At 38.6% G+C, this 24,399-nt stretch overlaps 1 protein-coding gene across 4 annotated transcripts in view; it reads right to left on the bottom strand.

The window, feature by feature from the left end:
- PCDH19 (protocadherin 19) overlaps window positions 1-24,399 on the bottom strand; it is a 114,276-nt gene that overhangs the window by 3,818 nt on the left and 86,059 nt on the right. The window lies entirely within an intron of this gene.

Below are 24,399 nucleotides of genomic sequence, written 5' to 3'. Positions count from 1 at the left end.
CTTTTCCCAGGAATCATTGTTACTCCCCAGTGCTCTGGTTTCTTAGATATCCACAGGCCCTTCTGGGAAATGGCACTTTTAGGTAGTCCTTTATTGCCTTTTGGGACAAGTGTGAAGAATTGGATTTTTAAAAGGCTGTAGATCTCCCTCTATGTACATCCTTTTTAAGGTTCCCACTACTGACAAAACAAAAAACCTAAAGGGAAACACATTATGATGAAAACACATATATATTCTAAAGTTCATCTGGAGTGTCAAGGTGCTGAGAGTCAGCATTTTAATCAACAGCTCCTGCTAAAAATCACCTATGTTTGAAACTGGATTCAGCAGATGAGGGAGCGGAGGCAGGGAAGGGAATCCAGGTGTCAGTATATTTAAGAAGCCTTGGCCATATTTTTGAACAACAGCACTGCCGAACACCCTTCCACTCTACCCATCACTGATACACAGTGCTTAATTTAAGTTTAGATTGATACCCTACTCTCTGTGAAAGCCCAATCACACCCCTTCTTTTTGACCACCAGTCCCACCGGCCAATCTCCTCACTATGCCACTTCCATGACTTGATTTCCCATCAGAAGGAATAAACTGAGATCCCTTCTTTCCAGCTGACCCATAAGCTTCAATTGGCCCTATGCAAACATCAGTCACATGTTGGGCATTGTTAATTAGACCCAACTAGCCATCCCTCCTTATCTTTCTTATCTGCAGTTTTGTTAGAGAAATATTTCTTAAAGAAATCTTTCATGGATTATTTTAACTCCATCCTGGAAGATCTCAGCAGTTACAATTCACAATTATTGGGGAGACATAGATTTATCTTTCCAGGTCAGGTTCACTAAGGGTTAAAGTTTCAATTTGGCTCTCAGAGAGGCTTACTACACAGGCTTTACCAAGGCATGGACCCAGGGTTAACTTCTGCCTGTCACTGGAAAACTGTTAATCTCAATGTTTGTTTTATAGCCTCAGTTTTCCAGATCTATTTATATTTATGTTACATTCTTGCAAGAATTTTCATTAGGATGACCTAATGAAAATTTTCATCGCATTGCACAATGCATCAAAATAGGAGCAGCTTAACATTTACAGAAAATATATATATATACACACATATGTATATAGAATATATATATTTATGCTGTGACTGATTTTTTGCAGGGGGAAGATGTCTGCAATTCAGAGTCTTACTTGGCATCAGTCTGGATATAACACACCTTCCTTGTATACCTGTATTTCTATATTTTTGGTGTTTTTTTGCTTGCTTCTTCATTGTTTTTAAAGAGTAAATGGCATAGCAGAGCAACGTACTGCTATGCCTCATTCATCAAAGGTTCTTTGGTGAAGGGGCACAAGGCAGAGGGCTCAAGGAATAATGGTTGAATTGGCTGTACACTTCATTATTTGGAGGAAAGACATTAGAAGCCTGTTAAATATCAAGGACTTAATCCAAGCTAAATCCAGCTTTCAACACAATTCTGGGCATGGCCCTTGACCTCATTTAAGCTACTTAAAAGCAAACTAAAGACAAGATCTCTTCAGTGTACCTGGACATAATTTGCCAATTTATCTTTAAGATGGGCACTTCCATCCCCCTTTCAGTGCTGGGGAACGAAACACTCAGAATTTTGCACAGTGGAACCAAATAACAAATGAACAACATGGCAAACAGGAAAAGTGCCTTCCACATAGATAGGACAATGTTTCTGCAAACTCCAGCACAGTTCCACATCAGGCTGCATGGCCACTTCTGCAAAATGAAAGGTCAAGGCCCTTTCTCTGCCCCTTCCCTGCAAACTCTCTGTGTTGCCATCTGATACCCTATTATCATTCAACATGCATGTACCTGGGAGGCAGAAAATATGAAAGTAAGGGAAGCATTTTGGGATATACTTGAGAAGCACTTTGTGTAGACTAAACAGTATGAGTGGAAGAGTTAGTTGATCTACTTTTAATCAGTTTCCTCCAAATATAGTGCTTTCCACAGGAGGTCCCAAGATCCCTCAGGTAGAACGGAAGTCACATCTTTAGGGTTTCTCAGTAAGCTGTGTTTGCCTCTTCATCTCTTCTGAGGCCTATCTGGTAACTTTCCAAATAATACCTCTAAAAAATTAGTGAAAGTGTTTCAGGGTAGAGAGAGTAAGCAGTTGCAGGTGAGGGAAAAGTTCAATAAATTATTTCCATTTCTACAAATCAGAGTAAAAATCCCTGGAAGCCAGCAAAAAATGTCCAGAAGGCTATAAGATCTCTGTCCTTTTTGTCCCTAACTGAAAGGCATAAAAGCATAAAGACCTAACCCTTGAGCCCTGAAACCATGGACATATGATCAACTAAGAAAAGAAAATCCCAGCCAAGATTAAGACTGATATTTCATGCCACTTGCTCACACTTCTAAAGCAGAACAGTAGTGAAGTACAATTGAGTAGAATCTGCCCAATGTCCTCAACATGAAGCTCAACATTTCTTTGAGTTTTTTAATATGAAGTGACTGTCCTCTAATTTTGAGGTTCAGTTTTTTTCAACACCATTCAATAGGAGAATGCCACCCATGTGTCACCCTGAATCCGAGTACGGTGCTCCTTCCCTGTACTAGGCTGCCTCAAATGAACAGCACAAGGAGACTTGAATCCCAGAATACAGGGAGGGAGAATAGAGAGCCCAGAGACAGACACCTCCAAGATCTAATAAATCTAGGAAGACCAGAGCAGGGAATTCAATCTTCTCTGAGGCTTCTCTGCATAGACAGTACTTGCCTTCAGCTGACCCACTGTCTAAATGAAACAATCACTGTTGGGAAAAGGGAAATGTAGACTAACTCAGGACACACCCAACAATGCAATCAGTCTAAGCTTCCCCACCAAGCTCACTGAGCCTACCTCAGCTCCATGTGAGCTGGACTCATATGCAGTTTTCTCAGATTACTTATGTAAACTTATATGCACTGCCCTTACCTCATGCAAGTGAAGACTTGAATCTAAGAGATTCTTTTACTCACAATGTCTCATCCTTGGCTTGGATCTGATACCTATATACTTTTTTAAGTCCTTACCAAGGGCACCGAGTTGCTGTTTCTTATTTTTGTGTTTCAGATATTTTGTCACATTTTTGTCTATACAGTTACAATGAAGTCTAACTTAGCTTAAGTATGTTTATAGCCACTTTATATATGAAGTAAAAATGGTTAATATAGACAGGCAGGAAGAGCATCTCTGCCCAGCACAGGGTAATTTACATTCATAAATATACTGCAGATGAATTACCTTTCAAAAATCAAAATTTCAGTTTAGTAAAGAAATTGTGTAGTAAATGTGAGAAAGTCACAATACAAAGCCCCTTAAAAGTAGCAATGAAGACAGACCAGATGTAAAAAAATAAAAATAAAAAAGACTACTTCTGTAACTGTATAGGACTTGTAAAGATTATGTGCCAGCCTTCATGTAGTTTAGTGGCTGGGAAGGGAGTTATGAGACTAGAGAAGAACCATTTTGTAGCATCACAAACTGTCAAGGTGCTGGCTCCAGCTTACATAGAGAGGTGGGCTAACAATTCACTAATTTCCTGCTAAGATTCTTCTTATGAGCGTATTTGTGACTTGATACTTTGCTACATTTTTATCTGAAAGTTCTGACCTGAACCTAGGCAAAGCAAAATATGGCATTCTAAAATCCACATGTAGTTGTGGAAATTCATGTATAGATGAATGAAGGCAGGTATCTTTAATTTAAACATAATCATGATTAGGGTTGACTGATGAATTTGTAAATTGCTTTTCCCTGCTTCTGAAGTTGTTCCTAGGATTTGCAAAAGAAACAAGAAAAAGAGAGTGCATAAATTTGGAAGAGGAACATAGATCTTGAGACCAGAGAACTCCTTAGTTCAAAACAAATCTGATTATTTTAGACCATAAAAAAATACAGAAAAAAGTGAAAGTTTCTTCAATCCACATGGTAATAAGTATTTGGGGGTCGCAATTTGTCATCAGGAAACTTGGTGAGAGAATCCCAAAACCCCTGGCAAAAAAAAAAAAAAAAAAACTAAAGCATCAGTCTTGTCAGGGTACAAGAGGCAAAAGAGGCAGTAATACAGTAATGACTAACTCATGATGGATTAAGGAAGTAATTCAAACAGAAAAAGACCAGAATATGTTATTTTGTGCAGATAATAGCAAAACTTTATGCAGCAATTACTACTCTCCTCAGGATATGAAACTGCTGTCTCCTCAGATGTGGGCAAACAATGTACTTCCACACTAGAAAGAGCCTACCCATGGTCCCCACCAAAGTAATAAAAGAAAATGATGAAAACCTCATTTCAGGCTTTGCTAAAACTTTCAAAGTCCTGGTGGGATAGATGAGCTAAGAGGCTCTGCTGGGCTTGTATAGATATCCAGTCACAATGGATGTGTTCGATAACACTGGCAGTTCTTTACTGTGATTCAGAGTTCGGGTGTATTAACTCAAAGATCCTAATGATCACAGACAAAAATCCAACACTAAAATAGTTCAAGGTTACAGTTACAAGAGCAATATGTTTCCTCTTCAGAAATAATCTGCAATCAATGAAGCAGAAAGAAAAAAGTTAAAGTGAGTTCCAGTTCCTGAGAGCTCAAGTAGTTGGCTACTTCTAAGTGGCAGCAGTAATAGAACCAGCAAGCAAGTGATGTGCATATCAGAAAAGCTTCCTGAATTGTACTCTTATACATCTACTTAGCTTATTCTGCATCACCTCATGAACAAGACAATCTGTAACCAAAGAAGGGCCATTTTTTTTGTGAGATATAATGGAAGAGATTATGGCAATGATTATGAAGAAGTTTAGTGGTGTTAAAATTGGTCACATGTGCCTAATCAAGGAAATATAACTGTTGAGAAGTCCACCTCCCACCCTTGACCTATCTAACACCTACTCGATGAAGCAGAGATAACTAATTACCTGCCAAATATCTTTATCTGTTTTTGTTAAATAGAAACAAAGCCCCATTTCTGTTAGGGATGGCAATGTGCTCAGCTAAAAGAAACTACATTTCATAGGCTCCCTTGTAGACAAGGGTGGCCATGTAACATAAGATTGGACCAATGTTATAAAGCAAGATGTTAAGAAAATTCCTTAAAAGGGGAGAGCTGACTTAGGTAGGAGACTATTTTGTCTTTATTCCTTCCTGCTTTGTCCTGTCTGGAATGGAGACATAATGGCTGGTGCTGCAACATTCGTCTTACCACCATGAGGCAACCCTGAAGATAGAAGCCATGTGCCTGTGGGTGGCAGAATAGAAAGATATAAGGACCTTGGGTTATTAAAGATACTGTAGAGCTACCCTCACCAGACTTGAACTTCTTTAACAAGAGGAAAAATAAATCTCTTATTTAAGGCATTGATTTATTTTCTTTAGTAGGAGAGGGGTGTCTTTATTACTAGCAGTTAAACACAATTCATGATTAATACATTATCCCTGAAATCTCCATTTAAATTTCACTTCCCCAGGGAGTCCTTCTGTGATCCTTTAGACTAAGGTAGATCTCATAGCACTTCCCTTTTATGACATTCATCACATGCGTAATTACAGTTGACCCTTGAACAACATGAGTTTGAAATTGCATGGGTCCATTTACAGGTAGATTTTTAAAAATAAATATGGTCAGCCCTCTGTATCTGCAGGTTCTGCATCTGTCGCAACATGTGAATAGAAAATACAACTTCTGTGGGATGCAAAACCCTCAGATTTGTAGGGTCAACTTTTCATTTATCCACAGGTTCCACCAGATTCCCCAGGGCAAACTGCAGGACTTGAGCATGCACAGATTTTCGTATCCTCAGGAGTCCTGGAACCAATCCTCTATGGATGCCAAGAGACAACTGTACTTGTTTAATGTCTATATTTTCTGCCACCTTTTAAGCTCTAGATGAGCAAAGATTACATCTATCTCAACCTAGCAAAGCGTCCAGCACAGAGCTGTCAATTAAACTGTCAATAATAGTTCAATTTAATTGAATGAAAAATGCACAGAAGGAAGGAAGAATCTTGGTCAACACCCCAGATACTGTCCGATCCCAGATACTGTGCAACTCCTAAAAGTGGAAATAACTATTTTATCATAAACACTACAGAAACCTACAAAGTAAACTATGTAGCTTTGTCACAGGCAGTAAATTTAGAACTTTTGAGAAACATTAAGTGTCCTCTTAGCCTCTGTGTGGTTTCCTGCACACTATACACAGGTGTTAGAGAGATCTAGTACTGAGAGATCTAGTACCCTCTAACATTCAGTTGAAAATACATTTGCCATAGATCTGCAAGTTTTCTATCCTAACAATAGTTAATAGTGCTCTCTCCTGCACTATTAGTGATCCCATCTCTGTAACTTAACAAGGCAAGTAGGGCAGCAACGGGCTCAAAGGAAAAGGAAGGAAATGGAAGAAGGAAGGAAGGAAAGAAGGAAATAAAATATTGCCAAGGCTTTAGGCATTTTATTTTGGTTTTGATATGATTGATACCTTGAGGATTGGGCTTATTTGAGTGTTTAGATATCATATGGAAAATATCTGTTACGTATCTAGCAAAAATTCAATATGGGCATAATGACAACTTCCTAGAGCCCTCCCAGGCTGTAATGTTGCACGGGGCTTACAGTCATATTCTAAAGTAAAAGTTTAGCACAAAAAAAAGATGATATTCCATCTGTAAAACATTCAAGGGAACACCAGTGAAGGCTGAGATATTTGTAGACACTCATGAACCAATGACACCAAGCTATCCTGTAGTCACTCTAAGTGACAAGAAGTACATCACAAATTACACTACAAACAACTACTTGTCTCTTTTTCACTCCCTTCTTCCCTTTTTTTCAGCAATTTTCTCCACTTTTGGTTGTTCCCTAAAACTTTCTTTTTGTTCTCCTGTTTCCTAGCCTCCTCCTTGTTAGCAGCCCTCCCCTACAATGCTATGGAATGACAGACATCAGGCAGAAGGGAAAGGATGCCAGCACTGATTGGCATTCAAAACACTGATGTGGTATTACTTGACAGATGCCAAAAAGTGCCATCCAAGAACCAGCCCTTGTAGCATGGAGAAAAATTTCCACATTTTTCATTAATCTGGATACATGCATTAAAAAATGCCTGTTAAAATAAGATGACCCAGCATCCACACTACAATACTGCAGCTGATACACTCTGGAAAGCATCACCTCCTGGCTGGAGGCCAATCAACACAAAACCAGTGCACTAAACAAAAATACAGCCAAGGACCCTCACAGAGTCCACTTCACTCTCCTGCTACCTCCACTGGAGCAGGTGCCAATATCCATGACCGAAAGACCTGAAGCGAGATCATGTTACAGGACTTTCTGCAGACACTCCCCAGTACCAGCCCATAGCCTGGTAGCTCCACTGGATGGCTAGACCCAGAAGAGAAAGAACGATCACTGCAGTTCGGCTCTCAGGAATCCCCATCTCTAGGGGAAGGGGGAGAATACTACACCAAGGGAGCACCCCATGGGACAAAAGAATGTGAACAGCAGCCCTTGAGTCCTAGATCTTCCTTCTGACACAGTCTACACAAATGAGAAGGAACCAGAAAAACTATTCTGGTAATATGACAAAACAAGGTTCTTTAACACCCTCAAAAGATTACACTAGCTCACTAGCAATGGATCCAAACCAAGGAGAAATCTCTGAATTGCCAGAAAAAAAAAATTTAGAAAGTCGATTATTAAGCTAACCAAAGCGGCTCCAGAAAAAAGGTGAAGTCCAACTTAAATAAATCAAAACCATGACACAAGATAAGATATGAAAGGAAAAGTCTTCAGTGAAATAGATAGCATAACAAAAAACAATCACAACTTCTGGAAATCAAGGACACACTTAGAGAAATGCAAAATGCACTGGAAAGTCTCAGCAATAGAATTGAACAATAGAAGAAAGAACTTCAGAGCTCAAAGACAAGGTTTTTGAATTAACCCAATCTATCAAAGAAAAAGAAAAAAGAATTTTAAAAAATGAACAAAACCTCCAAGAAGTTTGAGACAATGTTAAGCATCCAAACCAAAGAATAATGGGTGTTCCCAAGGAAGAAGAGAAATCTACAAGGTTGGAAAACATATTTGAAGGAATAATCGAGGAAAACTTCCCCAGCCTTGCTAGAGATCTAGACATCCAAATGCAAGGAGCTCAAAGAACACCTGGGAAATTCATTGCAAAAAGATCATCACCTAGGAACACAGTCATTAGGTTATCTGAAATAAAGACAAATAAAAGAATCATAAGAGCTGTGAGGCAAAAGCATCAGGTAACCTATAAAGGAAAACCTATCAGAATAATAGCAGATTTCTCAGCAGAAACCCTACAAGCTATAAGGGATTGGGGTTCTATTTTTAGCCTCCTTAAACAAAACAATTATCAGCCAAGAATTTTGTATCCAGTGAAACTAAGCTTAATAAATGAAGGAAAGATACAGTCTTTTCAGACAAATGCTGACAGAATTTGCCACTACCAAGCCAGCACTATATGAACTGCTAGAAAGAGCTCTAAATATTGAAACAAGTCCTTGATATACATGAAAATAGAACCTCCTTAAAGCATAAATCTCACAGGAGCTATATAACAATAACACAATGAAAAAAAAAAGGTATTCAGGCAATAAATTGCATGATGAATAGAATAGTGCCTCACATCTCAATACTAATGTTGAATGTAAATGGCCTAAATGCTCCACTTAAAAGATACAGAATGGCAGAATGAATAAGAGTTCACCAACCACGTTTCTGCTGTCTTCAGAAGACTCAACTAACACATACGGACTCACATGAACTTAAGGTAAAGGGGTTAGAAAAAGATATTCCATGCAAATGGACACCAAAAGCGAGCAGGAATAGCTATTCTTATATCAGACAAATTGTAAAGCAACAGCAGTTAAAAAAGACAAAAAAGGACATTACATAATGATAAAAGGATTAGTCCAATAGGAAAATATCACAATCCTAAATATATATGCACTTAACGCTGGAGCTTCCAAATTTATAAAATAATTACTACTAAACCTGAGAAATAAGATAGATGGCAACACAATAATAGCGGGGGACTTTAATAGTCCACTGACAGCACTAGACAGGTCATCAAGACAGAAAGCCAGCAAAGAAACAATGGACTTAAACTATAACCTACAGCAAATGGATTTGACAGGTATTTACAGAACATTCTGCCCAACAACTACAGAACATACATTCTATTCATCAGCACATGGAACATTCTCCAAGACAGACCATATGATAGGCCACAAAACAAGTCTCTATAAATTTAAGAAAATAGAAATGATATCAAGTACTCTTAGACCACAGTGGAAAAACTGGAAATCAACTCTAAAAGGAACCCTCAAAACCATACAAATACATGGAAGTTAAATAACCTGCTCCTGAATTATCATTGGGTCAACAATGAAACCAAGATGGAAACTGAAAAATTATTTGAACTGAATAATAATAGTGACACAACCTATCCAAACCTCTGGGATACAGCAAAAGCAGTGCTAAGAGGAAAGTTCGTAGCATTAAATGCCTACATTAAAAAGTCTGAAAAGGCAAAAATAGACAATCTAAGGTCACACCTCATGAAACTGCAGAAACAAGAACAATCCAAATGCAAACCCAGCACAAGAAAAGAAATAACCAAGATCAGAGCAGAACTAAATGAAATTGAAACAAAAGAAATAATACAAAAGATAAATGAAACAAAAATCTGGTTCTTTGAAAAAAATAAATAAAATTGATTGACCAAGATTAACCAAGAAAAGAAGACAGAAGATTCAAATAAGCTCAATTAGAAACAAAATGGGAGATATTATTACTGATACCACAGGGAAACAAAAGATTATTCAAGGCTACTATGAACACCTTTATTATGTGCATAAACTAGAAAACCCAGAGGAAATGGATAAATTCCTGGAAATATTCAACTCTCCTAGATTAAACCAGGAAGATACAGAAACTCATAACAGATCAATAATGAGCAGCGAGATTGAAATGGTAATAATTGTCAACAAAAATAGTCAGACAGATTCATAGCTGAATTTTATCAGATATTCAAAGAAGAATTGGTACCAACCCTATAAACACTATTCCACAGGATAGAGAAAGAGGGAATCCTCCCGAAATCATTCTGTGAAGCCAGTATTGTCCTAATACCAAAACCAGGGAAGGACATAACAAAAAAAGAAAGCTACAGACCAATATCCCTGATAAACACAGATACGAAAATCCTCAACAAAATACCAGCTGGCCGAATCCAACAGCATATCAAAAAGATCATCCACCATGATCGAGTGGGATTCATACCAGGGATGCAGGGACAGTATAACATATGCAAGTCAATAAATGTGACACATTACACAAAATTTAAAACAAAAATCACATGATCATCTCAATGGATGCAGACAAAGAATTTGATAAAATCCAACATCCCTTTATGACTAAACCCTCAGCAAAATCAGCACAGAAGAGACATATCTCAAGGTAACAAGAGCCGTCTATGTCAAACCCACAGCCAACGTTATACTGAATGGGGAAAAGTTGAAAGCATTCCCCCTGAAAACTGAAACAAGACAAGGATGCCCACTTTCACCACTTCTATTCAACATATTACTGCAAGTCCTAGCCAAAGCAATCACACAAGAGAAAGAAATAAAGGGCATCTAAATTGGTAAAGAGGAAATCAAACTGTCACTGTTTGCTGATGATATGATCGTATACCTAGAAAACCCTAACGAGTCATCCAAAAAGCTCCTAGATCTGGTAAATGAATCAGCAAAGTTTCAGGAAACAAAATCAATGTACACAAATCAGTAGCACAGCTACACACCAACAGCAAACACACTGAGAATCAACAAGAACTCAATCCCTTTTACAACAGATGCAAAATAATAATAATAATAAGGAATATATTTAAGCAAGGAGGTGAAAGAACCCCTACAAAGAAAACTATAAAACACTGCTGAAAAAAATCATAGATGACACAAACCAATGGAACCATATCCCATGTTCATGGAGGGGTAGAATCAATATTGTGAAAATGATCATACAGCCAAAAGCAATCTACAAGTTCAATGCAATTCCCATCAAAACACCACCATTATTCTTCACAGAACTAGAAAAAACAATCCTGAAATTCATATGGAACCAAAAAAGAGCCCACACAGCCAAAACAAGACTCAACAAAAGAACAAATTTGGAGACTTCAGAGTACCCGACTTCAAACTATATATAAGGCATAGTCACCAAAACAGCATGACACTGGTATAAAAATAAGTACGTAGGCCAATGGAACAGAATAGAGAACCCAGGAATAAAGGTAAATACAGCCAACTGATCTTCGACAAAGCAAACAAAAACATAAAGTGGGGGAAAGACACTCTATTCAACAAATGGTACTGGGATCATTGACAAGACACACGTAGAAGAATGAAACTGGATCTTCATCTCTCATCTTCTACAAAAATAAACTCAAGGTGGATCAAGGACTTAATTCTAAGACCTGAAACCATAAAAATTCTAGAAGGTAACATCAGAAAAACTCTTATGGACATTGGCTTAGGCAAAGACTTCATGACCAAGAACCCAAAAGCAAACACAGCAAAAACAAAGATAAATATATGGGACTTAATTAAACTAGAAAGCTTCTGCACAGCAAAAGAAATAATTAGCAGAGTAAACAGACACCCCACAGAGAGGGAGAAAATCTTCAAAATCTATACATTTGACAAAGGACTAACATCCAGAATCCACAAGGAACTCAGACAAATCAGCAAGAAAAAAACAAACAATCCCATCAAAAAGTGGGCGAAGGACATGAATAGACAATTCTCAAAAGAAGATATACAAATGGCCAACAAGCATATGAAAAAATGCTCAACATCACTAATTATCGGGGAAATGTAAATCAAAACCACAATGCCATATCATCTTACTCCTGCAAGAATGGCCATAATAAAAAATAATAAATGTTGGCCTGGATGTGGTGAAAGGGGAATATTTTTACACTGTTGGTGGGTATGTAAACTAGTATAACCACTATGGAAAACAGTAAGGACATTCCTTAAATAACTAAAAGTGTATCTATTTGATCCAGCAATCCCACTGCTAGGTATCTGCCCAGAGGAAAAGAAGTCCTTATATGGAAAAGGCACTTGCATACTCATGTTTATAGCAGCACAATTCACAATTGCAAAAATATGGAACCAGCCCAAATGCCCATCAATCAACAAGTGGATAAACAAAATGTGATGTGTGTGTGTGTGTGCACACACACACACACACCATGGAATACTACTCAGCCATAAAAAGGAACAAAATAATGGCATATGCAGCAACCTGAATAGAATTGGAGACTATTATTCTAAGTGAAGCAACTCGGGAATGGAAAACCAAACATTATGTGTTCTCGCTAATAAGCGGGAACTAAGCTATGAGGATGTAAAGGCATAAGAATGATACAGTGGACTTTAGAGACTCAGGGGAAAGGGTGGGAGGAGCGTGAGGGATAAAAGACTGCACACTGGGTAGAGTGCACACTTCTTGGGTGATAGGTACACCAAAATCTCAGAAATCACCACTAAGAACTTATTCATGTAACCAAACACTACTTGTTCCACAAAAACTATTAAAATAAAAAATAAATTTCAAAAAAAATTTTAAAGAGGCACCACTATCGAATTGAGATTATCAGATTTTTTTTGGTCACATAACAGAGCCCTGAATGAGGGTATCGAGGATAAGAGAGTTTTGATGGGATTAAAAACACTAGAAATGTCTGGATGTGGAGATGCCTCAGGAAGGATGAAGGATGGGGATGGGGTGTGGGAACAAAGTTCCTGAGACTGGCAAAGGGATGTCACCAAAAGAGAAGATAGAAGAAAAAAGGCCAGCCCTGATTAGCATAACTTGGCATTTTCAGTATGGCTGACTAAACAGCAGAAATTCTGCAAAGTTTAGTTTTGGTTTGAGATAAGGAGAATGGCTAAAAAGACTGATGAACCCCAACCTTGTCCTAGATCATTTGACAGATCAGCATCAGTTAGCAAATGTCACCCAATATTCGGCCTCTGTGATGCCAAATGGCACATAGGCCTCTCCCATCATTCACAGGCTATGCACCTGAAATTCACTTAACTCCCAGTGCAACATGAAAATAGATTAAAAAGATGCCCCTTTCAGAATTCAAAGCAATTGAATTATCTTCAATGGAATCTTTAGTGCTGAGCTGGTCAAACAAAGTTAAAACATATTGAAGTATAAGTGCTTGAGAATTTAATATTTATGATAGATGAGAGTGTGGCGCATACAGTCATAAAATCCAAGTTGCAATTTGGGCAATCACAACAGTTCCTGGAGTTTTCATTTTTGTATTGGGGCTCAATTCAATTCAATCCATAAAGAAGAGATTTCAAGATGTATATAAGTATAAATCATTTGTGCTGATACATGGGGAGCAAGGAAATCAAGCAGAAGGCTGCCTGGAAAATTGAGACTAAGAAATAAGAGGTGCTGACAGTGACTGAGATAAGCAGAGATTGACTAGACTGGAATCTTTGTATTTTGGCTTCTGTGAAGGAGAAAATAATCTGACAAAGTGCTGGACTTCATCTAGGTGCTTATAAACCATTTGAAAAAGCAACTTTATAAATAAATATGAGGTGACACAGAAGGCCAATGAACTATTCCCCAAAAGGTAGAACACTGAGATGCTACAACTCTGAACAACATAGGACCGTTTTTGAAAGTTTCATATGAAGATGCCCACAGAATTAAGTCCCTCAAACCTATATTAGTGGGATACCTACAACATCTTGTCACTTCTCTGAAGAGTTCAAATCAGTTATTTGACTTGGTGTAGATTAAAAAGTCAGGCACATTCTACATGTGGTTATACATCTAGGATGACAGAGCCTTTATTAAAAAAAATAATAAATAAATAAAATAAAATAAAACGTCTTTAGAGACAAGGTTTCACTCTGTTGCCCAGGCTGGAGTGCAATAGTGCAGCCATAGCTCATTGCAGCTTCCAACTCCTGGACTCCAACAATTCTCCTGCCTCGGTCTTCCAAGTAGCTGGGACTGCAGGCTAATTAAAAAAAAATATTAGAGGCAGAATCTCACTATGTTGCTTAGGCTGGTCTCAAAATCCAGGACTCAAAGGATCCTCCCACTTCAGCCTCAGGAGTAGCAGGGTTTACAGGAGAGAGTCACTGTGCCCAGTCACAGAGCCTATCACACTTAAAGAGTAGTTCTGAACCTAAAGTTATCTCCAACTTGGTTTCACTCTTTCGTGGAAAATAAGGAAACTGCTAGCAGATCATCAGCTTCTGAAGAAGCCACTTTTACGATGGTCATGAGCTTCTAGGAGAATACGTAGTGAAGATGGCACACATAAGACTGACACAGAAAGCAAGAGTAGACAGAGCACATTGGCCAAGAGAAAAATCTTCCCTTTTTTTTTTAATGAAAACTTACTATTGAATGGAACAAAAAAGGCACCCAGCAGCTGGTGTTCCCCTTAACAGGAACTGACACTTCCTTCAGTCAAGTCCCAGGACATTCAGTTTTGTAGAATAGGCCATACTACACATGAGTCAATGAAAAATGTTGCAACTGTAACTACTAAATTCCTTAAAGGTTCTTGACTACCAAAATATTCCTAGGACTGGGTGGGGAAGCTAAGAAACAGCTTTAGTAAATCTCCAATCACTTCTTCCACATTTGGAAAATAAAGAGCTCGGTAAACCAATCACTGTCTCTTGTAATGATTCAAAGGGATAGTGTGTGTGTTTTGTCATCAGCTGGGTATCACTAGAAATGATCCTTGGAAACAAATATCTATTAATTAATATCCAGTAACTACCTCGGATGGACTATTCATTACCAATAGAGGCATCATAAAAAACGTCTAGCATTATCTTGATGTTTCAGTGTAACTTAGGGAACCATCTGGAATACTGTAGTTGTGATGACACTGCTTCTGGGTACAGCAAACAGCACAATCATTAAAAAAATTCATTTCAAATATCTTCCTGGAAGCTAATAAATTTTACAGCAGTTTTAATCCTTCCTTATTGCAACAAAGAAAAGCTTAGCTCCAGACAAATTAAAAGTAAATTGATAGCCTTAGGGGACTCTACTCAAATATCAGTTTTCCATGTTAGAAATCTTTTTTCCTAAAACATTGAGAGAGAGAGAGAGAGAGAGAGGAGGAGAGAGAGAGAGAGAGAGAGAGAGAAGAGAGAAGAGAGAAAGAGAGAGAGTAAAACATTGAGTGGGAGAGCAAGGCTGATGATGGAGACAAAGGGTGTAAAAGGGGCTAGAAGCCAGCACTGTATATGAAAAGACAAGCAACAGAGGAAGAGTGAGAGGCAGCCCAAATCATTAAATCCTTGTTTGCAGAACCAGGTAGAAATCAACTTAAAATAAAATGCAAATGTGTCACTGGGGCACAAGCCTAACATTTGTGCTGGAATTTATGAATAATAGCTATGAATAATGAATACCAAAATTGAAGGGATCAAACACCACCTTCTGTGTTTACTTGTCATTATCCATCTTCCATGGACAATGCTAAATTTTACTCTTTTGCCCTTTTCTTTAAAATTTACTTTGAATGATTCTTTTTCCATTTGTCCACTTAATTATACTAGTCAGAAAAAATAAGCTATTTTCAGGGTGTTGCCTCAAAAGCAATTATACAAATTCAGAAGAAAGGCTAATTGATGTATTGTTTGAGGAAGTCTGATAATTTGAAGGCACCCTATGCTTGTCCCAGTACTCTTATTAAGAAGAAAAGGTTCTTTACACCTTTCAGCACATGAAGATTACAATATAATCCTCTGGCCTCCAGCTTTCCCAACTTGTCTTTGATAGAGAGAACGGCTCTTCCATCTGAAGTTTCAGAGAAGTCTTGGAATCTATCTGGGCCACAGCTGTGAGGACTTTTTCTGAGTTGACTCGAGCCTTTGCACGTAGGAGTAGCAGAAGGCTCTCTGGTTGAGATGACCTGAATTAAGACACTCAGACACAGCTCTATAAAAATCTCTTTAGGAGCTGATGCATAATAAGCCTGGATCATGGCCACAAAACCACACACACACACACACACACACACACACACACACACACACACACATTCACCACCACTACCACCAGTCCTCATCATCCTTAAGATGCATTTTCATTCACAAATTAATGGAACAAATCAAAAAATTACTGAAAACCAGGCTGGTAAATTTAAATGCTCTGTCCATCTTTAGATCATGTATCTTTACACTCGGAATAATGTGTTTTTCCAAAACATTGCATCTCCTGAACTCCAATTTTATTGTGTTTTCTACTTGTTGGTTAACATGCCAGTTCTTCATGACTGGGTCTGGGAAACATGGGGTAATGGAGAAATGCCATGCTGTGGTGGGGGAAGCCCTGAGGAGTCTAGTTCTGTGTAGAGACAATAAGACAACACTGGGAGAATTTGAAGCTCCGTTCAAGCCTGCATGATTTCCATTCCAAGATTCCAATTCGGCAGTTATAAGAGGAAGAGTGCACATATGTTTAATATAAGATGTTGAACTCTAGCATAAAAATATTCTAAGAGCAAATGGAAATTATTAAAGAAAAAGACTTCTTTGGCTCTAGTACTTTCTTATTCCCTTAATTCCACTTTGCAATCTTTTTTTTTTTTTTATTTGCTTTCACAGTTAGTGAACAGCAAATAATCTGGTCTGCTATTAAAACTGCAGATAAAATAATCAGCTTTGGCAAAATGCAAACAGCACCTAGCTGAAGAGCTAAGGATCATCATTTGCTCATATATTAAGACATGGTACAACTCCTTTATCTATCCTAATGGCCCTGGATGGGTCGGTGGTGGGAAGGGAGGTAGAAAAGGGTTGGAAAGGACAAGAGAGAGGGGCAGATGCAGAATTATATTTTAAAACCTCCTGCTGGAATTCAAAGAGTCCTCTGCTGTTAATCTCTCTCTCTCTCTCTCTCACACACACACACACACACACACACACACACACACAAAGTCTACACAGAATTGTAATGCTGACACAGCTTCCTGAATAAGATGCTTATAGGACACTAATAAACAAGGACATTGACGAATGGTTTTATTCTCCTGGGGAATCTTTGTCCCCCTTCTTCCAGAGTTTATGCAAACTAAAAAGTTTATATTTTTAACACCCTGTTGTGCATTCCGATATGGGAGGTCAGCAGTATTTCAACAAAGAAACCACTCATGAGTAACGATTTTACGGAGACAAGAGTGGGGAAACGAACTGCTTGAAATGAGTCTAATTCCTTGTGTGATGGCTAATAAAAAGAAACATCTGAACACAGTGCTTGAGAAGCATTTTTGTACTGTTCAACAGACTGAAAATAATACCCTTTTTTCTGGTCTGCATTACCATTAATAACAGCCTTCTCTTCTGGTCATGTGTGTTTACAGAGGGAATAAAGATTGATACCAAGAGCTTGCCTTTTTTTCTTCCCGACTCAATTAGACACAGACTGTCCACATGATATTTTTAGCACAAACTAACTTTGATTTTTAAAAGTTAAACGAATAATAGTCTCTAAATATTTCAGAAATTACTTGGATCGGTGAGGAAGCTAGAAATTTTTCCAGGTAGCTCTCAGAAAAAGTAGTTTAGAAAGTAAAAGGTTATGCTCACATCTTGCCTTTGTTTAAGGAAGTTCTTGAACTCTCCTGAGAGGAAATCTTCCATCTGTTCTATCCACTTTATCTTGACCACACCCGGAAGAATGTCCAGGGTAGGAAAATAGAAGAGTGATTGTGCACTAGATAGAATAATCCATAAACTGCAGGTTGTCAGCTCCCCCAGTGTATTTAAGATTGAACTGCCGTTACAAAATTTCAACATATTCACAAGCATTTCATATAAGAAGGGTCCCCTGGAGTTCAACGAACCTTTAATTCCAACTTATAAATAATAAGTGCTCTCATGAATTCATTCCCACTCCTCTTCTCATCTTGTCTCCATTCCATAGTGTTCAACTCATCTCTGCCATGACCAAAATAGCCTCTCACTTAGTTTTATACAGACCTCATCTCTCTTCCTTCAGTTTTGTGGCTTTCCCTCACCACAGCAAATCTTTCTGCTTAGAAACTCATACCTCCAAGGAAGCTACAGGGAGGCAATCAGAGACAATGGCAGTGGCCAGGACTCTGCCAGAAAATCCACTAATATGGAAAAGGCCTGGTCTCTGGGGCCTTTCCTCCTTCCCAACAAAGAACCTTGAGAGTAAGCCTGACAATTCTGTAGGGCGGGGCACCTATTATTAGAAACAGCTGTGCCTGGAATTTCCTTAGTAGGGTATGTTATCAGCACCCCTTACAAGAAAAACACAGAGAAGAGTATTAACTGTACAACTACATAACATGCACACCCTATAAAAGAGCCCACATTTCCCTATTAGGAGAGTGAATGGTTAACATGTACTATAAAATAAAATTTCAAGTCTTATATGTCTCTCAAATTATGAATTTTGTGTTTGCCCCACCAAAAAACCAACAGGGTATTCAGTAAACCATTCCAACTACTTGCTCATTAGAAACTCACAGCCTAATGTAACATTGTTCCTCTCCTGTCCTTCATGTCAGGATTGTTGGGCCATCAGCCAAAACCTAGAGAAGTAAGCTTCATCTTGGTGAATTGGGATCTCTACTGTCAGATACAGTCAGCCTGACTAATGGGAACCACAGCTTGCCAAAATCTACAGCCTCCCTGTCTGTTCCGCCCACCAAATATGCTTAGAAGTCCCATGGCACAAGCCCAGCAGTTCACATATCCTAATCAACTATCAATAGTTTAAGTGTAAGTGATTGTGGATGAAGTGCAAGCCAAATGTGTTTCCTTTTTAGTTGCAGGAATTCCCGTGCTATTATGGCACCCATAATATTCATATCTAATGATTCAGACAAGCATCCATGAGCTAAGTGTTGTGGTATGTACATGCTACAATGCACATGCTACAAATACAGAATTCAGTGAAGCACTAATAGGCTCCCAGTCTCAAGTTCCAGAGGTACCACATGGGCAATATTGACAGGATTACCCCCCACCTGTAGTTGAATATGATGGAAGATGGAGGGGTTCCCCTATACCCTGCTGGTACTCTGGAGGCATGTTTCTGCCTCTTTGGGCTACCAGAACTAGTGAACAAAAGAATGCATGTGTGTACATCATAGACTGGAAATCTCTAGTGAGTCTCTTATCACTCTGACCATCCAATATTGCATCAACAGTAATTTATTGAATTTTCCTCTCTTTCTGTTCTTGAACACTTTCCATATGATTCAAACTCAGTGCTTTATCAGCCTAGCATTTCTCTTTTTCAATCCAGAGCTCCCCATCCTATAAAAGAATATTCTGTCTCAGAGACATTTTGAAGTGAGCTTCTCAGAAAAATAGTTTTTCAACAGCCAGTTGTAACAGGAACCAATACTATTGATTGGGTTATTCCTAAATGCATTAGAATCCCCAGCACATTCAAAAGGTAATGCTTTGTTTTCTTCCTTGATCAGGACCATGTCTTGACATTCATATCCAGTAGGAAGCCAAGTACCTTTGTGTTAACTATCAATGATACTCCCCCAAGAATAACCTGGAGAATCTAACAAAACAAAACCTGCTATATCATCAGAAATCCCATCCTTTAGGGCTCAGGAATATGTATGCCCATGTTCCTCTTTAGATAGAACAATTACTAGATCTAAGACTCTACTGAACTGAGCAGAGCCAACACTGTACATAATTGTGGGTGGAGGAACAAGGACAAAGGAATTGGGTGATCCATAATATTTGTATTTGTTATGAAGAAATTGCATTTCCTTCCATAATAACAGTGCTCCTTTATTAGAAGTCTTTAGCATTACTTAGCTACTCATTATTTAAACAAATCTCAAGAACAAAATTGAGTCCAAATATTAGAACAAATCAATCTTTTACAATCAATACAATATTTCTCTACTCTTGCTTCAAGTGACCACAAAAAAGAATCAACTGGAATATAAATGCAGCTACAATTTCAATAGATATTTTATTGGATTTTTTCTTGTCATATTTAGTATTTGGGGATTCCTTATTTTGTCCAATGTCTTCCATTTCTTTGTTTCCTACTGCCATAACTGGAGCCTATTTGAGGATATAATTTTAGATTTTTCTAGCCCTTGCCTAGTTCTCATCCCCTACCGATAAGAAGCTATAAAACAGTATAATTAACTCCAGCTGCCCCATCTTCACTTCTGACTCTAGGAGCTGAGCAAGCCGACTCTGCAGGGTGTGGACTGAAGTGGGTGGAAGAATGTCTGGCTCCAGCCCAGCTATGGTGTGCCACTCCTAAATTGCAATCCTCCCCCATTATACAATACTTAAGTTCTGCAAGCATGTTTACACAGCTGGAACTGTGCAGACCCTGAAAATCATGCAAAGCACAGACTAAGACTGCTCCTTGCTTCATTCTGAATTTAATCCTATTTATCTAAAGAAGAACAAATGAATGCATCAAATTCCCAATGTTGGGGTAATGGCTGCTGGGAAAGAGAATGAATGCTCCCCTTCTGAACAGAATGTTCATTGTCATGATTGCAGCAACCCACAGGTGTGAATCATTCTGTCTACTAGTAAGTAAGCAGCAGTCAATAAAAGTTCAGTCCAAAAGGAAAAAAGTAGTAACAGAAAACACAACCATCCACCTCAGAAAACAATTCATTGTATCACCACATTAAAAAACAAAACAAAACAAAACAAAAAAAACCTACTTATAGTGAAGAGACTAGTGCTACCTGAGTGAAGCATGGTTTCTAACCATACTTGCCTTGAGAGTGTGGGTGAGTCTGCTCTCCCCACCATGGACGCCCCCCCTCCACCCGCCCTGCTGACCCTGAGTCTGTCCTATTCATGCTCACCAACACCAAAGAGAGCCTCCCTCCCCCACACACATACATAGCTCCCTCAGCTCTGAAGGTAGAGAAAAGATAGAGTGTAAGCTTGGTCCTAAGCATTTGGCAAATATCCCTACTGATGACTTAAAACTACAGGGGCTGGTGAAGAAAGTTTTTAATACTGCTAAGTTTTGAGGTGCAGAAAAGCAAAGGCAAACCTTTCTGCTGTAGCACTGTGTCCAAAGGCTAACTTCTCTCCAGAAAGAATGAGATATGAGCCAGATCTACTGGAGCAACTCAAGACTTCATGTGTTCCTTGCCAAAGGGAAGCTTACTACCCAGCAGCACATCTGAAGTTAGCTCTTCTGAGTGAAGTGTACATGTGAAAAAGGTACCATCCTTCTCCCAGAGGCAGTGCAGCAAAGAGTCTAAGACTATGGGGTCTGGAGCGAGACTAACCTTAGAGTCCCAGATCTGAGACTTAATAGCCCTATCCTATAGAAGCTACTTAAAGTTACTCTGTGTGCTTTTTTTCTATTCCGTAAGTCAGGACTAATAGCACTGATGTTCATAAGGAATTGTTGGAATGATTAAAAGAGAAAATGCATGTAAGCTGAGCTACACAGTGCCTGGCACTAAGGAAAAATTCAATACATGTTAGATAGGTATTATTATCCATCAAGCAGCTCTAACTCTCTGGGATAAATGGAGTCCAAGCTAGCCTTATCATTTGACCATGTAGCCAACAATTGGTGGGATATAAGGGAACTGATGCTGGGAAAAAGACCGTATCCTAAAGACATCACCCCATCAGGCTGCATTGGTGACCCAAATGCCACCATTAGGTATTCTTTTGGATTATCATCACATTAAGATACAAATACTATTTGGAAAGAAAGAACAGATCATTTTAACAGGTCCCTTGAAATAATTAGGATCTCGGGGAAATGGAACATGGACCAGGTAAGTTTTTATGGGGAAAGTAGGAAACAAGGAAAGACTGGGAATTCAGGGCCCCGACCAGAAAGGTTAATGGTGGCAGAAACTAAGAAAACCCAAAGAGAATATTGAATGCCTGTGCTCCCAAATGGAGAGGAAGGTGCAGGCAGATAGATATAGTGGCACTGTATAAATAATTGTGCCAAGGGCTGGCGCTCACATATACCTTCTGAGAATGTGAGAAATATTCTTTCCCTCTGTGCTTTCCTTTCCTCCTAGGCACAGAGCTAATTCTGGCTCTCTGTTGCAGTAGATCTCATCATTTAAGAAGAAAAAAAAAAACCCTACACATGCAGAATGCATTCCAATTTTAAAAATAGACCTCAGAAAGGAAATATTGACAAGAAGCCTAATATGCTAAGTATATGGAATTAAATTGAATGAGGCGTTTGGGGTGGGGAAGCAAAAACGGGCTGCACCACACACATTTGGAACAGCACTACTAAACCCACAATGCTTTTGATTGATTAACAGGGAGCATAATGTGAGAGGGGAATTGGAGTGGAGTGGAGAAGTTGACTTGATATCTTAAGTGTAAGGGACACATATGATAAAAGGAAATCCCAACAATTAACAATGGATATGAAATCATAAAATTAAAGGCTGGAGGAGCAGATGAAGTCAAAGTACATGAGGAAAACCAGCAATCACTTTCTTAAATACTGGTACATAAGACTCAAATGGAACAGGCAAAAGGGCTTTTCAGAAACTGAAGTGGAGATCCTGTGACAAATGAGGGCTATTTGATTCAGGAACAAAATAGACTGAGGATCTTCTTATCTTCTATTTCTCCAGCAAAACCACATCAGGGACACCAGGCTAGGTTCTCTTCGTAGATCAGCATCTCAAAAGGCTGAACAATGAAATCACTTGAGATAATGAGATAAATGGAGCTCTGAAAGATTGATAAATCCTCCACTTCATATGAATTAAGTCCCCAGAAGACTAAAAGGCACTAAAGGCAAATTGGAACAATTCTGGCCATGGGATTTGGTAGTTCCATCACACAGGAAATGGGCTAGTAGTCCTGAACTAATGGCCAGCTAAAAAATCAAAGGAAAGAGCTAATCATTCCATTTTGGGAAAGACAGAGGCAGTTGCCAAAGTATCAGAGGAGGAACAGCTGTGTTCTTCACTTAGGGGAAAGACCTCATTAAGTTGAAAATTGCTAACTATTCAGAAATGGATGATTCAGTAAGGGAGAAGGAAGATGAGAATATGAATTTGGTGTAAAGGAAAAGAGGACCATTTCCACGAAAATACACACACTTGAAAGCAGAGTTAAGCTAAACATGTGCAAACAAAAGCCTAAGAGAAGGAAGGAGCTCAGAATGTTTAACAAAAGCCAACATCACCAGTGTCTCATCCTCATTCCACTTGCCACAACAGAAGGATTATTACAGCCCAAAGCCCCAGGAGTAAGAGTCAGATTTCCCACCTTGCCTTGGTCTTTAGAAATACACAGGAAAATCCAGCCAAAATGCCATCCACTTTCCAAACAATCTTTCCATAGTAAATATACAACAAACAGTAATAGAGTATTACCAATAATAAGCACCTATAAGTCATTCCAAGTCCAAACTCTTCATTTACAGATGAAAAAAATTGGAACCCAAAGAGAGGAAGCAAGTTGCTTGAGATCACACAGAGTTAGTGGCAGTTCCAGGACCTGAATCCAAATGCCTGAATCAGGGCTTTTCCCCTTTCCTATGCAATAAAAACCCCAATTAAAAGAAAAAGGCAATAAGAAACACCTCGATAACTATTGGGATGTTAGGAGTAATAACAATGTGTTTAAACAATGTGGAAAATCGTTTTTGGATCATTTTTGAGAAATGACAATCACCAAAATGCCCATATAGTACCACAAAGAACTAATTGATCTTGAGTGACTGGGCCTTAGCACACTTGCAGTCCAATAAGCCAAAAAGAATAGAGCCATCTGATAAAACTTTTGAAAACATCCTATCTAAAACAGCCCAGATCAGCGGAAATGACAAGAGGAAAAGAAGCTAAAAACTTGCATTTCATCAGGCATTTTTTTTGAAAGAAAAAGTTCTTTTTTTTTTTTTTTTTACTTTTTTCTCCCCATAAGTGATTGGCATACAGGTGGTATTTGGTTACATAAGTAAGTTCTTTAGTGGTTATTTGTGAGATTTTGGTGCACCCATTACCCGAGCAGTACACACTGCACCCTATTTGTAGTCTTATATCAATCACCCCCCACTTCCACCCATCCCCCACAAGACCCCAAAGTCCACTGTATCATTCTTATACCTTTGCATCCTCACAGCTTAGCTCCCACATATCAGTGAGAACATACAATGTTTGGTTTTCCATTCCTGAGTTACTTCACTTAGAATAATAGTCTCTAATCTCATCCGGGTTGCTGCAAATGCTGTTAATTCATTCATTTTTACTGCTGAGTAGTATTCCATCATATAAATATACTATAGCTTCCTTGAT

Source organism: Papio anubis, chromosome X, assembly GCF_008728515.1.
Source record: "Papio anubis isolate 15944 chromosome X, Panubis1.0, whole genome shotgun sequence".
NCBI classification, from domain to species: domain Eukaryota; kingdom Metazoa; phylum Chordata; class Mammalia; order Primates; family Cercopithecidae; genus Papio; species Papio anubis.
This window is presented reverse-complemented; position numbering and strand designations above follow the sequence as displayed.